This window comes from Loxodonta africana, chromosome 1, assembly GCF_030014295.1.
Source record: "Loxodonta africana isolate mLoxAfr1 chromosome 1, mLoxAfr1.hap2, whole genome shotgun sequence".
Classification (NCBI taxonomy): Eukaryota; Metazoa; Chordata; class Mammalia; order Proboscidea; family Elephantidae; genus Loxodonta; species Loxodonta africana.
In genome coordinates this window covers 57,182,802-57,199,136 of record NC_087342.1, presented here as the reverse complement: position 1 = coordinate 57,199,136, position 16,335 = coordinate 57,182,802, and positions in this window count along the sequence as shown.

Here is a 16,335-nt window from a genome sequence, read left to right as displayed (position 1 = left end):
GAGTCGATTCTCACTCATAGCTACCCTATAGGACTGAGTTGTACTGCCCAATAGGGTTTCCAAGGAACAGTTGGTGGATTTGAACTACTGACCTTTTGGTTAGCAACTGAACATTTAACCACTGCACCATCAGGGCTCTAAGGAGATATAAAAACAAAAAACCAAACCCAGTGCTGTTGAGTCGATTCTGACTCTTAGCGGCCCTATAGCTCAGAGTAGAACTGCCCCATAGAGTTTCCAAGGAACACCTGGCGGATTCAAATTGCCCACCCTTTGGTTAGCAGCCATAGCACTTAACCACTACGCCACCAGGGTTTCTGAAGGAGATATAGGTAATGCCAATTCAAAGGGGGAGGTGGCAGCTTTTGCCTATTTTGTAAGGTTAATGGCTACTTTAAGGATCTTTTGAACTTTTCTGCTCTTGTTTTCTCTTAGCATGTGTAGGTTAATAGTTCTGCAAGTATACCCGTCTTGAGTAGTTTGTCTGTCTGTCTGTCTGTCTGCTTATAAGATCCTTGTTGAAACTTATTAGCCTGGATTTCCCTCCCAACCAGGATGCTGGTTCAGGGTTCATGTTCAAAAACTTTATAAGCTGAATATACTTTAAATGATTTGGAATTTCAGTGATCACTTTAAGAAAATGAGTTTCCACCTGCTCTGCCTTTTTCCCTCCACTTTAAGAAAATAAGTCCTCATTTACATTGTTCTTTTGGAAACTTTGTCCAATTCTCAATTTTAATCAAAGGGTCTAAATAAAATCACTCTATCTGAGACTTAGACAAATTAATAAGTTTTATCTAGAATCTGTTTTTCTGTTGAATTGGGCAGACCTTACCAAAGAATTGCTGTACACATTTTAAGAAACTAGGTTATTTGTCCCATATAGTATTGTATAAGCTTGGTTTTTAAGCTAACCTCACAGATCAATAAGTTTATATAGTTTTTTTTTCCTGTTTCACTTTGCTTCAGAACTTGCTGTGTCTAAGCTTCTGTTTTTGTATCAAGTTAAAGGCCACAGCTTGTGTTTTTTGTAGAGCTGTCTGAAAGTCTCAGTCCTTTATGAATTATTTATTTTAATTTGTATAACAAAGCCTTAAAAAGGGGGGGGGGCGTTTTTTTTAACTGTTTCTCTAAAAGAATCTTATAAAGCATGCAGAAGATAAGGTTATAAACACATTATAATTTCCTACCTCCAGATGGTGTTATTAAATTAAATTATAATGTCCTTTCAAAGAACTCACCTTGATTAGTTTAGTAATAAATAAATACTTATATAAATTAAATAGTCCTAGTTGCTGAGTCAGAATTGACTCGACAACAACAGGTTTTTTAAACATTCCCAGGAATTAATAAAAACAAATTAGATCTGGTAGAGTTTTTATGTTTTATAATATGTCATCTTAAAACAGTTTCCAAGATCTTTTTAAGTAACTTAAGCTAAATTGAATATATGAAATATGTTTTGTTAAAAGAAAAAATATTAATTTTTCTGGTTATTCCAAGGTAAAAAGAGAAAAGTATAGGAAAAGAATTTAGACAGATATGGAAACTTGCAGAAGTTCAGAGAAAAATTAGATAGAAAGTTAAAGATACTAAAGAAGGAAGGCTAAACTTCTGCCACAAAGAAAAGATATATGTATGTGTATTTGGGTCTACTGATAAATATGTTTGCCACTTAAAGGATTATGCTGTGAGAAATATATAACAAAGACAAGAAATTTGAAAAGTTTGTTAAAGATTTTGTTTGATATGATCAAGGTTCTTGTTTATTGCAACTGAAGGTTTGATGGGTTAATTTATGAGAATTTTTAAAAGCTTTGATGTCAAATAGCATATAAAACAAAGAATTGGATTTCTCACTCACTGTTAAGATATCCATTTTTTTCCTTAATTACTAAGTTGAAAGGTTTATTTTATTCTTTACACAATCTGCCTCGAAGACAAGGGTTCAACAAAATAAATTCCTGAATCAAAAACCAAGTTGCATGGCTTTAGAAAAAAAGCTAAAATTTTTACCTTTGAGATCTCTACTTAAATAACTCAAATATTGTTCCTATGATAAACTCCTGATAATTTTAAAACTTTGTAGGAAAACCATACAAAAAAAATTGTTTCTGTTTTATAAAAAGAAAAATGCAAAACAGGATTTATTTAATATGTTGTGATTACACGAAATGTGTTGTCAAATCAGGAAAAGGGCCAAATTTTCTTTCACTTAAAATGTATATGTCAGTGATGCATGGCATAAACAGAATACAAAATATTACTAAAAATGCAGAAAGGAAACCAGATAACTGGGAGCTTCTAAAAATCAAACACCTATGCTCATCCAAAGACTTCGCCAAAAGAATAAAAAAACACCAACAGACTGGGAAAAAGTTTTCAGCTATGACATCTCTGACCAGCGCCTGATTTCTAAAAGCTACATGATTCTGCTAAAACTCAACCACAAAAGACAAATAACCCAATTAAAAAATGGGCAAAAGATATGAACAGGCACTTCACTAAAGAAGACATTCAGGTGGCTAACAGATACATGAGGAAATGCTCACAATCATTAGCCAGTAGAGAAATGCAATTCAAAACTACAATGAGATTCCATCTCACTCCAACAAGGCTGGCATTAATCCAAAAAACACAAAATAATAAATGTTGGAGGGGTTGTGGAGAGATTGGAACACTTATACACTGCTGGTAGGAATGTAAAATGCTACAACCGCTTTGGAAACCGATTTGGCGCTTCCTTAAAAAACTAGAAATAGAATTACCATATGATCCAGCAATACCACTCCTTGGAATACATCCTAGAGAAATAAGAACCTTTACATGAACAGATATATGCACACCCATGTTCATGGCAGCACTGTTTACAATAGCAAAAAGTTGGAAGCAACCAAGGTGCCCACCAACGGATGAAGGGGTAAATAAACTATGGTATATTCGCACAATGGAATACTACGCATTGATAAAGAACAATGTTGAATCCATGAAATATTTCATAACGTGGAGAAATCTGGAAGACATAATGCTGAGTGAAATCAGTCAGTTGCAAAAGGACAAACATTGTATAAGACCGCTATTACAACAACTGGAGAAACAGTTTAAGCAGAGAAGAAAATACTATTTGAAGGTTACAAGAGGGGGGAGGGAGGGAGGGAGGAAGAGGAGTATTCACTAATTAGATAGTAGATAAGTTTCATTTTAGGTGAAGGAAAAGACAATACACAATAAAGGAGAGGTCAACACAAATGGACTAAACCAAAAACAAGAAGTTTCCTTAAAAAAAACTGAACACTTCAAAGGCGAGCATGGCAGGGGCGGGAGTTTGAGGACCATGGTTTCAGGGGACATCTAAGTCAATTGGCATAAGAAAATCTGTTAAGAAAACATTCTGCATCCCACTTTGGAGGGTGGTGTCTGCAGTCTCAAATGCTAACAAGCAGCCATCTAAGATGCATCAATGGGTCTCAACCCATCTGGAACAAGGAAGAATGAAGAACACCAAAGGCACAAAATAATTATGAGCCTAAGAGACAAAAAGGACACATAAACCAGAGACTACATTGGCCTGAGACCAGAAGAGCTAGATGGTACCTGGCCACAACCGATGGCTGCCCTGATAGGGAACTCAGCAGAGAAACTCTGAGGGAGCAGGAGAGCAGTGGGATGCAGACCCCAAATTCTCATAAAAAGACCAGACTTAATGGTCAGACTGGGACTGGAGGAACCCCGGAGGCCATGGACCCCAGGCCTTCTGTTACCCCAGGGCAGGAACCATTCCCAAAGCTGACTCTTCAGACAGGGATTGGAGTGGAATAGGGGATGGGAAATGAGACTGGTGAAGAACAAGCTTCTTGGATCAAGCTGACACATGAGACTGTGTTGGCATCTCCTGTTGGGAGAGGAGATGAGAGGGAAGAGGTGTCCAGAAGCAACCCAAATGTACACGTGAGGAGAGAGAGGGGAGGGAAGTACTGTGCTGTCTCATCGGAGGGAGATCAATTGGGAGTGTACAGCAAGGTGTATGTAAATTTTTGTATGAGAGACTGACCTGATTTGTAAACTTTCCCTTAAAGCACAAAATATATATATATATATATATATATATATATATATATATATATATATATATATATATATGTCAGTAACATTTGCCTGATACTAGGCAATAAGAACATGAAATTATGTCATAATTTTATTATTTCAATTGCTAACTTGGTCACAACTTTGTTTCCTTTGAATCTAGCGTCATCAAAGCCAATAGTTTTAACTGAGTAATTCACAGTTTACCCATGGAATTTTTATTACTATTCAGATGTTTAAAGTCTTAACAATCTATTGCCATTGAGTTGATGCTGACTCATAGAGACCCTGCAGGACAGAGTAGAATTGCCCTGTAAAGTTTCCAAGGAGTGGGTAGACGATTCGAACTGCCAGCCTTTTGGTTAGCAGCCAAGCTCTTAACCACTACTCCACCAGGGCAAAATATTAATTTTGTCCTAAAATGAAAGAGACTGGTTGTTCCAAGATAAGAAAGAGAAAATCATGGGAAAATAATTTAGATGGGTATAGAAAGTTGTAGAAGGTCAGAGGAAAATTAAATAAGGGGTTTAAGATACTAAAGAAGGAAGGCTAAACTTAATAATCTTGGTATATCCTTGATATATACTGACTATTTAATATTTATGTCTCCAAGTTATTATAAATTATAGCTGAAGCTTTCTGAAAATAAGATTAATCATTATGTTTAGATATGTTTTTATCTAAAAGTTTTTATTTTGAATTGACTTTATTTGGCTTTACATTAATTTTGTAATTAATTCCTATCAAGCCTTTCACTTTTAAGAATTATTATTATAAGTTAAGCATGGGTATTTTAAGTTGTCGTCTGTAGATGAGTTTTACTTTGCTGATTCAGTGAAAACATTTAACCAAAATATTTCAACAAAAATGGACTATATCAAACTTACAAAAAGTACTATAATATTTCAGACATGATATTATTGGACTAAATCAAGATTTTTAGAACTCTTAAGTAGAAGCTGATGGTGTTTTCAGACTGCTGCTGTTCCAGAGTTGCATAGAACCAAAATTAACCACATAGGGCCAGATAAACTGAAAGAATTACCATAAGGTTTTTAGGAGAACACTGCTGATGTTCAATGTTCTAATTTCTAGATATAGAAAACCATTTTTATTTTTCTTTCCCTCTTTTAATATAAAAATCAGTTATTTAAGTAGCTAGTAACATTATGTTGGCTACAGAATATCCTGTAGATAGAAAGTATACAGCACATGTTAAAGTTCTGACTAAGTACATCCAGAATGTTTTAAATGCATTCACCCATGGACTCTAAGAAGTTAATGCTGAAATGACTATGATGAGAAAAGTAGTTCCTCAAAACCAAATGGCCCTCTTTTTTGTTGCTTATACTGACTCTGATATTGTTAAATATTGTCAATCTTTAATCAGATGCCCTAAGGAATGTTTTCACAGGTTAAAGGAGCGTTGGATGACCAAAAACCAAGATTCAAAAATCTGCCTGGTATTGTTCCAGGGGACCATGTATATTAGAAAAGACATCAGTTAGAAGATTCCCTGGAGCCTCACTGAAAAGACTGTAAGTAGTTTTCCTTACTAATCCTCGTGCCGCCAAGTTATAGGGAGTTAAGACCTTGATACACCTTTTCCAATTAAAGAAGATTGCAGCTCCTATGTGGACTGTCCAGCCAACTAAGGGACTCAAACCTACGTTAATCTGCCTTGGTGGCCAGAAGCAGATGACTATGACAGAAGTGAACAGCTCTACCCGTGATCACAGAATAAGGCTCTATGCAGGCAGCTGAGATTTTCAGACCGTACTATATAATGTTTTCTGTTTATCTTATTTGTTCTTCACCAAATAGGCCTACTCCCATGGTGGAAGATGGGAACCTTTGAAGTAGTTTAGTTGTTCTTTAATACTTATAGCTTTTGAGGTTGCCTTATTTTATCAAATAGAATTTATAGAATAACGATATTAGATTGATTATTCTGCTTTTATTGACCAATATTATCATTGTCAGATTAAATTTAGGTTGCATTATTTCCTTGTCAGGAAATTTTCCAAAATATTGTTGATGCTATCACATGAGTTCATATGACTTGCTTAGAGCTTGAGTCACTTTTATGCTTTCTCATTCTTAGTGTCTTAGTTATTTTTCTGTTAATAATTACATCACATATCCTGTATTCCATCAACCCTGTGATTGTAACTGAAGGAATTCATTTTATAATAGCTTCAAGTTGTTGCCATTTTTGCTCTTATATATTATCTTTGGGTAGTACTTTTGTATTATGAAGCTTATCTTAGGTATCATGCTACCGTGACTCACCATCCCCCTTCATGCTTGGCATATAAATACCTTTGTTAGAATACCCCAGTCAGTAGTCAGTACCAGTAACCTGTCAGACTGCTGGATTTGCCATCAAATTCCAAAATCTGGCTTCATGAATTCAGACCCATCAACTTCTCCCATGTCGAATTATAGTTTTGCTCTCCCTGCTATTGTCAAGACTGTGGCACCCCTCCAGGTTATTAGTTCACCCCAGGTCCCATGTTTCAATCTAACTCAGAATAGAGTTAAGGATTGTCCTGAAATTGCCTAGAACCTTTGGCCTGTAAAAATTTGTGCTTAGTTTCATATAATGTATCTCCTGGATTTTGAAAAGCAGTTTTTGTAGGAAATTTAACAGCATGCCTACAGGAAAAGAAGCCTTTTTGTATTCAAATGCGGAATTGGCTAACATTAGGAAGATTGCCTATATGTAACAACTTCCTGACAGAAAATTGGCTTTAACAAATAAATCAAACCATCCCTCTCCCAAATAAACACACTGGTACTGGCATAATATGTGCCCCATATGGACACATATTTTTATAGAGAGGATCAAGATATCCAACCATTGCCAATCCAAATCCAAATGATAAGTCCCCTTTATCCTGTTTGGATAGTTGGAATATGACAGGCCAATGTACACTGGGTCTTTTAGAAGTCTTTCTAGATATCCATATTCCTATGATGAAAGCATACATTGGGCCAATGATGTGAATATCCTCACTTGTCACAAAAGAGAATATATTACAGGATCTAATGAGAACCCTACAATGGACAGGCCCAGAGATGAGTGGGCATTTCATCAAGGCCTCCTACTCCTTATTAGTATTCCTGAACTTTAAAAATCTATTTGCAAAAAGGTTCCAAATAACTGATAAGCTTGCTGATAGTATAGAAGCCCAACAGAAGTCCCTAAGTTCTTTAGTTAAAGTTGTGCTAGATTTTCTAGAATAGTCACTGATTTTCTTCTAACCTAGCAAGGAGGAGTCTGTGCAGTTGCCAATACCTCCTGCTAATACTTGGTTAAATACTACAGCAGAAGAAGAACAAAATATCAGACAGTCTACCAAAAGGCCAGTTGGCTTCAAGTACCCTCCATGCCAAACTCCCCTTTTCTACATGTTTTCAGTGAGTTACCCTCAGAGATTGGATCATGAATCAGATCTATATTGCTAAATGGATAAATGATACTTATGGTTATTGTAATTTTTATTGGAACTATCAAATGCTGTGTGAAAGTTACCTCCAGTGTTTTGACCCAGAAAACCTAAACTTTTACCCATAAGAATAACATACATTGGCAAAAGCTGTTTTTCAGATGAGTTTGAACTCACTCCTTGGACCAGTTCCCTCAAATGACCAAGTAATTCTTCTTAACATAGCCTCATTTCTCTCTCTCCCACAAACATCACTGAAGAAGATTGCCAAAACTATGGCATGATGAAGACCTCAGATGGTGTTCAGCTACCAGGAATAGTAGTGCCTGAGGTCTTAAAGGTTTATAATAAATAAACAGCCATTCAGAGACTCACCAATCTGTGCAGAAGAAGGCATTCTCTAAAGTCTGATCCAAGAATTTTCCTAGAAATCCTAGACTAAAAGGAGGGAGTGAGAGAGCAAACCCCAAAATTATGTGAGGTGTTTGGTGTAAGTAGGGGACCCTGGCCCAGGCCTGAGAACAAACTTCATTTTAAAATAGCAGTTTTTCTCTCCTGTGTTGAACTTTTACTCATCCTTAAAAAATATACTCTAAAGGAAATATTTTTCTCTGTGGTCAAGTAGATGCAGGATGTCACAGCCTGTTTCCACAGGGTCTTGACACACAGCATTATTTAAAAGTCCCCTTTACAATGGACCCCCCCCCAAGAAAAGATATGCTTGAGAAAGCAGTTTAAATAACATGTTTCCAGAAAAGCATGACCTATCCTTGTCCTTTGACCCCCATGTGCCCCTTATCCGCACATACTATTGCAATCTATGATAAATCACCAATCACTTTTAAGTCCATTTTTTTTTATATCTTAGTCCCCAATCACTGACATGTCCCTGCTTTAAGAAAGCCCTCCTCTAACTTCCCTGATTGCCTTCTAACCAATCACAGTATAGCTCAAATTCCTTTTTCAGCCCTATGAGTATACTTGTTTCATTGTTGCTACTCAGAGCATTGCCTTCATTCTGTGAAGAGCAGACATTTTCCCCAGCCCAGACTGCTTTTGAACCTTCAATAAATCTGTTTGCTTTTACTCTTAACAGAGTAAGCGTTTGTTACTCTTTGGCGTACCACATTTGGTTTGTCCAGTCATCTGTTGATGGACTCTTGGGTTGTTCATCTTTTGACTGTAATATCTTAATATGCTGCAATAAACATCTGAAACACGATAGAGTTCTGGACACAAGTGCTTATCACAAATTCAACCCCTGTTTCAATATTTTCTCTGTCTTATCAGAGAAGGAACTTGAAACTGTATTGGCAGAGGGACACATGAGCAGCTAGGAAGTAGAGGCATACACATGTCCCAACGGGGGGTTGTAATAAGGCACATACTCACCTGAGAGGTGACGGAGATTGCATACTTAGGAATTCCTACCCTAACCTTTAGTACCCTGGCAGGATCCATAGCAGGAGAACAGGACACTATCAACCACTCAACGTTTCCATCCTACAAGGCCTTTTCCTCTTAGTCCAGGTATAATGTTCATGTATTATATCTGTATATAGCCTTGCAGCACCAGATATCAACGGTAGTAGATGACTGTAATGAAAAAAAAAAAAAAATACAGCAAGTGTTTTAATGAACCCAAACGAAGGATTGGAATCTCATGGAAAAAAAGGGTTATTTGTGACTGGTGAAAGATTTTCACCAATTAACCTCAAGTTGTTGGCATAATTAGAAAGTTAAATCTCAGATTTTTAGAAGGGTATATTTGCAAGGAAGGAGCTCTGGTGTCACAGTGGTCAAGCGCCCAGCTGCTAACCAAAAGTTGCTGGTTCAAATCCACTGGCCACTCCATGGGAGAAAGATATGGCAGCCTGCTTCCGTAAAGATTTACAGCCTTAGGAACCCTGTGGGGGAAGTTCTATTCTGTCCTGTAGGGTCACTGTGAATCAGAATGCAAGTTGTTAATTATTAAAACAATCAAACAATCCAACTTGACAACAAAACTCCAACTCATTAGCTTGCCAGATTCCCTAAGATTCTTGGATGATGTGGTATCAGGCATCACATTCATTTTCAGATAGAAGAAAGTGAGCCACTGAGACACTGACACTGTCTCCCTGGGACAGACCCTCACTAACTCTCTTGTTGTTTACACCTTTCTCAGACCTTGCAAAATCATTAGCTGGAAAACACGGCTTCAGCTGGTGAGGGACTCTCTCGCAACTTCTACGAATGCAGCACAAATGGTTATTGATAATTTGAAATGTTTGGTGGTGCTCAGGTCTCTGTGGACTGGCTGTTTAATTTGCAGCCAGCCCCACTTCTCTGACTGTATCCCTGGTCTCACATGTCCCTTGCAGGCTTTCAGTTCTCCCAGGAGTCTATGGGGCAGGGGACAAGCCAATGTCTTCACACCTGTGGAAGTCTGAGATGACCAGGAGGCAGCACAAGCCCCTTTGAGTGTAAACTGTTGAATAAACCTGCTTTGACTGACTTTCTGTCACAAGTCCACTGTTCAGAGCAGCCATGCCTAAAATGACTCAGGCTGGGAAAATGACATCTTCTACTGATTCACTTGAGGAAGTCATGAAAAGCATCTTTGTATTATTCCTCTTTGGCCTATGGATAGGGCTTAAAGAACATTTTGTATATTGCTAAATTTGGAGGGGTTGGTTAATAACAGCAATTTTTATGGATTTCAAAAAATTGCAGAGACTGAGCTGAACAGTTATTACACTGGCTATTAGTGTGTAATGTGAAAGATAAAAAGAACAATAAACCCTTGGCTTAACAATGGAGCAGAAATCATGACTCTTGACCAAAAGGTTTATAATGGTACAAAATGTTTGTTTCTGAAGTGGACTACCAAGATAAGGAAGAATGGTGGTCGTTAACAAACAAAAAAAAAAATAGCAAAGATAATATCAGGGCTGTTTCTCACAAGGCCACACGGAGGGTGAAGTCAGTATCCATGACCAGTTTAACTAAAGCTGAAGGAGGATTTCCAGGATTTCGGTTTTGTTTTGTTTTAATTTGGGGAAGTATTTAACTGCCCCTTTTCCTTCAATCACTTCAAGCTGGAGCTAAATGGGGCTGCTGATGAATCCCTTTCATGAAACTTCCAATGACTGAAAGCTGTGCCACCCAGGGACGGCAGCTGTGCTGGAGCTAAATCCTCTATCACAAACAGAAAACTAGCTTGGCATAGTACAGAGCAAGATGAGGATACTGCCCACCCTAATTACCAGCTCTGTGGTCTCAGATAAAGTACTTCCCACCTCTTGCCTCATTCTTGTCAAATGGAAATTAATTCATACCTTCCTCAGAGGGTTCTATGTAACCCAAATAAAGCTGAGCCTTAAGGCCACATCACACTCAGGAAACAAAGGTCCATAGCCACAAAATTTATTTAAAGGCTAGTTAAACCTCTACCCTCTTCAAATGGGATTTAATTCCAAGTATGCTACAAAGTCTTTTAAAACTTGTTTTTGCTCTCATTCCTCTAGCAATTGCCCCTACCCCATATTTATTTTCTTTCTCCAGACTCCTCAAATATCTCTAGCCCAACTACTGCTCAGTCCGGTCTCCCTCCCCTCTCCTCTTGATGAATTCCATTCCCCCAGAAACATGGTGTCATGGATTGAATTATGTCCCCCAGAAATATGTGTATCAATGCCATGATTCCCGGTATTGTGTGGTTGTCCTCCATTTTGTGATTGTAACTTTATGTTAAAGAGGACTAGGGTGGGATTGTAACACCCTGACTGAGGTCACACCCCTGCTCCAACTTAAAGGGAGTTTTCCTGGGGTGTGGCCTGCACGATCTTTTATCTCACAAGAGATAAAAGCAAAGGGAAGCAAGCAGAGAGTTGGGGACCTCATACCGCCAAAAAAGCAGTGCTGGGAGCAGAGCGTGTCCTTTGGACCTCAGGTTCCTGAGCCAAGATGCTGCCAGACCAGGGGAAGACTGCTTTCTCCAGATCCAACAGAGAGAGAAAGCCTTCCTCTGGAGCCAACACCCTGAATTTGGACTTGTAGCCTACTCGACTGTGAGAGGATAATTCTCTCGTTGTTAAAGCCATCCACTTGTGGAATTTCTGTTATAGCAGCACTAGATGGCTAAGACACATGGTCTTTCCCAATGTGCATCACTCCAGCCAATCTTTGTTTCTCTGAGCATTGCCCTACATCCCAGTTCCACAAAGACTCAAGGACTAGAACAGTGGCACAGAATCCCTTCAAAAAGGTGGAAAAGGAAAGAAACCCATTGCCATCGAGTTGATGCCGACTCATAGCGACCGCCCCATAGAGTTTCCAAGGAGTGCCTGGTGGATTCAAACTGCAGACGTTTTGGTTAGCAGCCATAGCACCTAACCACTATGTCACCAGGGTTTCCAAAAGGGAAAGAGGCTATAAATAACTACATATATCTTTCCTGTCATGCAGAAAAGGCCTAGCACAGTGCATGGTCTATAGTAAAGGAAACGGTAAATGAAAAATTTGTTAGTATTTGTGGATATACACATGGAATCTAGCTGTAACATCTGTCCACCTACACCCAGCTATCAATATCATCACTGAAACTCTTTCCACTGGCATGTATTCTTCATTGGTCTCTCTTCTTTCCTCTTTCCCTCTCTCCCTCCCTCCTTCCTTTCTTGCCTCCTTCTTTTTGCCTTCTTTTCATGTTCAAGAGCATTCTTTCAAAGATAAAGATGTTGGGTGGAAGTGGGGTTGCGATACAGTATGATTTCTCTAATCCTCTCAAGGACAGTCATAAATAGGATGTCTTCAGATGTGAAGGACAGAAGTAGTAATGTGTGAATTGAGTACATACCAAGTCTTATACTGTGCATGTGACGTGCACTAACCCTCTTAATCCTTACAGTGCTGGTGGGAAGTGCATACATAAATATAGTGGGTTTAAATGGTGTGTTTGTCTTATTCAACCTAGACAAATTCAATTATGTATACTTGACAGGGAGCCCTGATGGCACAGTGGTTAAGAGCTCAGCTGCTCACCAAAAGGTCAGCAGTTCAAATCTACCAGTGGCTCCTTGGATACCCTATGGGGCAGTTCTACTCTGTCCTATAGGGTCACTATGAGTTGGGATCAACTCAATGGCAACAGGCATGGTTTTGTACTTAACAGAGTGAGAGGAATGGAGGAGGAGAAAGAATGAATTTAATATAATTAGTTGTGATGATTAAGGTTGTGTGTCAACTTGGCTGGACCATGAGTCTCAGTGGTTTGGCAGTTATGTAGTGATATAGTTATCCTCTATTTTGTAATATAATGTAATCACCTCCATGATGTGATCTGATGTTATCAGCCAATCAGTTGTAAGAGGAGTTTCCTCAGGGATGTGGCCTGCGCCTAGTACATATGAAAATTCTGGCAAAGCTTGCTGGCTTTTACCCACTCTGGATCCTGCATCTGGCTAGTCATCATCTGACTTCTAGTTCTTGGGACTTGAGCCAGCAGCCTGCTATAATGCCTGCTGATTTTGGGATTCATCAGCCTCCGCAACCTGTGAGCCAGCAGCCTGCCCTCTGACCTGCTGATCTTGGGCTTGTCAGCCCCTGCAGCTATGTGAGTCAGGAGAAGCCTCCAGCCTTATGCCTGGCCCATGGATTTGAGACTTGCCAGCCTCTACAACCACTTGAGCCATTTCCTTGAGCTAAATCTCTCTCTCTCTCTCTATATATATACATACATACACTTCACTGGTTTTGCTTCTCTAGAGAACCAGCCTAAGACCTTGGTGCAAATGATTTTGTTCACAATCCACTCAGTGAACTTGGAGCTCCGAGTGTGCATGGGATGTGAGTTCCTTCAAACTGTCCCTGTTCCCCAGTGCCTCCCATGATGTCAGCATCTCACAGCCTTGAAAATGATTCTGGTGATTAAACTTACAACGCAATTTTTTTTCCCTTCCAGACTGACCCTTAAACTATGTTCAGCAATTTTGTCTGCCATTCAGCTAGAGATACAGAAATCTGTTCCATCATTGGAAAAAGCCTGGCCGTGTGAGATTCAGAGGGCGATGATTTAAGAAAATTTTATAGGCATTTTGAGGGATTAATAAGAATAAATTTTGATTTGTACTATATTTTGCCTCGTGTGCTTCATTTTGTCTCATATATGACACTTTATTTCCATTTCGTTGTTGTTGTGTGCCGTCCAGTTGAACCCAACTCATAGTAACTACACGTGACAGAGAAGAGCTGCCCCACAGGATTTCCTAGGCTGTGTTCTTTACAGGAGCAGGTCACCAGGCCTTTCTCTTGCAAAGCTGCTTGTGGCTTTGAACCGCTGACCTTTAGGTTAGCAGCCAGGCACTTAACCACTGCACCACCAGGTCTCCTTATCTCCATTTTACAGATGGGAAATTGAGGCTCAGAGGAGTTAAGTGACTTGCCTTAGGCCACACATTTGGGGCTTGAGATGAGATCTGAGCTGGGTTAGTCTGACTCTAAAGCATGGTTCTTTCTACTGGGCCCAAATCCAGTTCAGATCTTCCCTTAAGTCCTGATTTCAAATGGTCATCTACCTCTTAGCCATCTCCTGGCTGTGTCTATGTCATCTCGTTTCCCCTCTCCCTTCTTAAGCCTTAGCTCAGGACTATCCTGACAATCATCAGAGACCAGGTAAATGTTCAGCCAGCTAACGCTGGTATGGCCATACTCATTGTTCTGAGCTGTCATCTATTCTAATTGATCAGACCTGGTCCTTATTTAGTGTCAAAGATTTTGAATATCATGCTGGCTATAGATCACAATACTGTAGAGACATTCATGTGTGACAATAGTAATATTCTAAGTAATTTTAGCATTTTTTGCCACGTGGGCCATTGGCAGTTACTGACATCTTCATTTTCCAGAGCCAGGAACTGAGATGCAGAGAGTGGGTCTCAACCAAGGAGACAAGGTGGGAACCTGAATTCTCCTGACTCTGCGTCAGGCACTCATTTTCGTGGCCCGCCCAGGATCCCCTGCACCCAGCTGCTTCAGTCTTTGCTGACAATTTGAAGTGACAACTGGTGAAACTCTTTTTCTTAAGAATGACCAAGTTGCAGGTGTTTAATGAGCAGCTCTATAATGACGGCTGGAGTATCTGTACATTGTATCTGTGTGCTCGTCCAGGTTTAAAGACCTGCGTTTTTCCTTTCCCTCTACTCTCACCTCTTCTAAGCCCTGGCTTTAATTCTTTTAAACAGGAACATTAACTGTCTGTTAAGTAAAACGGGAGAGCACACAATAGATTTATGATATTTTGAGAAGCTATACCAGTTCTCAGGCAGTCAGAGAAACAGGCTTGGCTTTTACAAGGTAATTATGATTTAGTGCTTTCTCACCCCCTGTTGAGCCTGTAGACTGCCTCTAAAATGGATCTGAGATGAATGCCAACATCAAGATTTACAGACCGCCGGAGAAGTTCATCCTTTTGCTTGTTTTCTTTTCTTTTTTTTTTTTTTTTTTTACCCTAAGCAATGTTTCCTTCTCTATTTCTATGCTATTTGGTTTTGTAGGATTTCCCCCATTTCCAATGGTATCTACAAATTACTTCTCCTGATAAGACTGCTGGATCATCAAAAAGTGATTGTTTTTGCAAGCAGTCATAGGAGAGCTTGTCAATTTAAGTAATTTCTTTCTTTTCTGCTTGCCTCTTTTTCTCCCCTCAGCAAGAGAGCTGCTATCATCTCAAGTTTTCCACCCTTTCATAAATGAGAGGGAACCCACTAAGCGTGATTAGTGTGAGGAACAAGAGATGGTTATGCTTTTTCTTTAGACTGTGTGTTTTCCCTCCTGGTCTGTCTTTGAAATCTGCACTGCGTTTAGCTATTGCTTTCAGGTAGAGCCCTAGTGGCACAGTGGTTAAGTGTTATGGATGCTAACCAAAAGGTTAGCAGTTTGAATTTACCAGCTGCTCCTTGGAAACCCTAGGGGGCAATTCTACTTTGTCCTATAGGGTCGTTATGGGTTGGAATTGACTTGATGGGCAAGGGGTTTGGTTTTTTGGTTTTCAAGAAGAGCAGTTCCTGGGGGTGGACTCTAGGGGTTTCACCTTGGCTGTCCCACTAACATGCTGAGATCTTAGGTGAGTTACTTTTCCTCCAGGAGCCCCTAGTTTCTTAATTTGTAAAATAAGGGGGAAGGTGGTGGTTTCTAAGGCCTCTTCCAACTCTTGCCATCAAATGTTAATATTGCCTATATACGGCCCAATATCAAGAGCAGTTCTGGCTCAGTGGTACAATACTCACCTTCCATGCAAGAGACCTGGGTTCGATTCCTGGCCAATGCACCTCATGCCCAGCTACCACCCGTCTGTCAGTGGAGATGTGTGTTGCGATGATGCTGAACAGGTTTCAGCAGAGCTTCCAGACTAAGATGGACTAGGAAGAAAGGCCTAGAGAGCTATTTCTGAAAACCAGCCAATGAAAATCCTATGGGTCACAACAGTCCAATACAGAATGAATCACGGGGATGGTGCGGGACCAGGCAGCGTTTTGTTTTTTTATGCATGGGGTCACCATGAGTCGGGGCTGACTTGACTGCAGCTAACAACAACAGCAACGTGGATAGTAATATATTCGGCCAGATTGCTGTATGTTTTGTGGGTGTGTGTGCTTAAAGGTGAGAGAGATGAGTGTATGGGAGTAGGGATGATATTAAGAGTAGTATTTCTCTTTAAACAACAACTTTTGTCACGGGGTTTTGAGGGGCCCACCTACCATACTTCTTTACCTCTTTCAGGAGCCTCTCTGCCATATCCTTGTCAGTAAGGCCCTCTGGG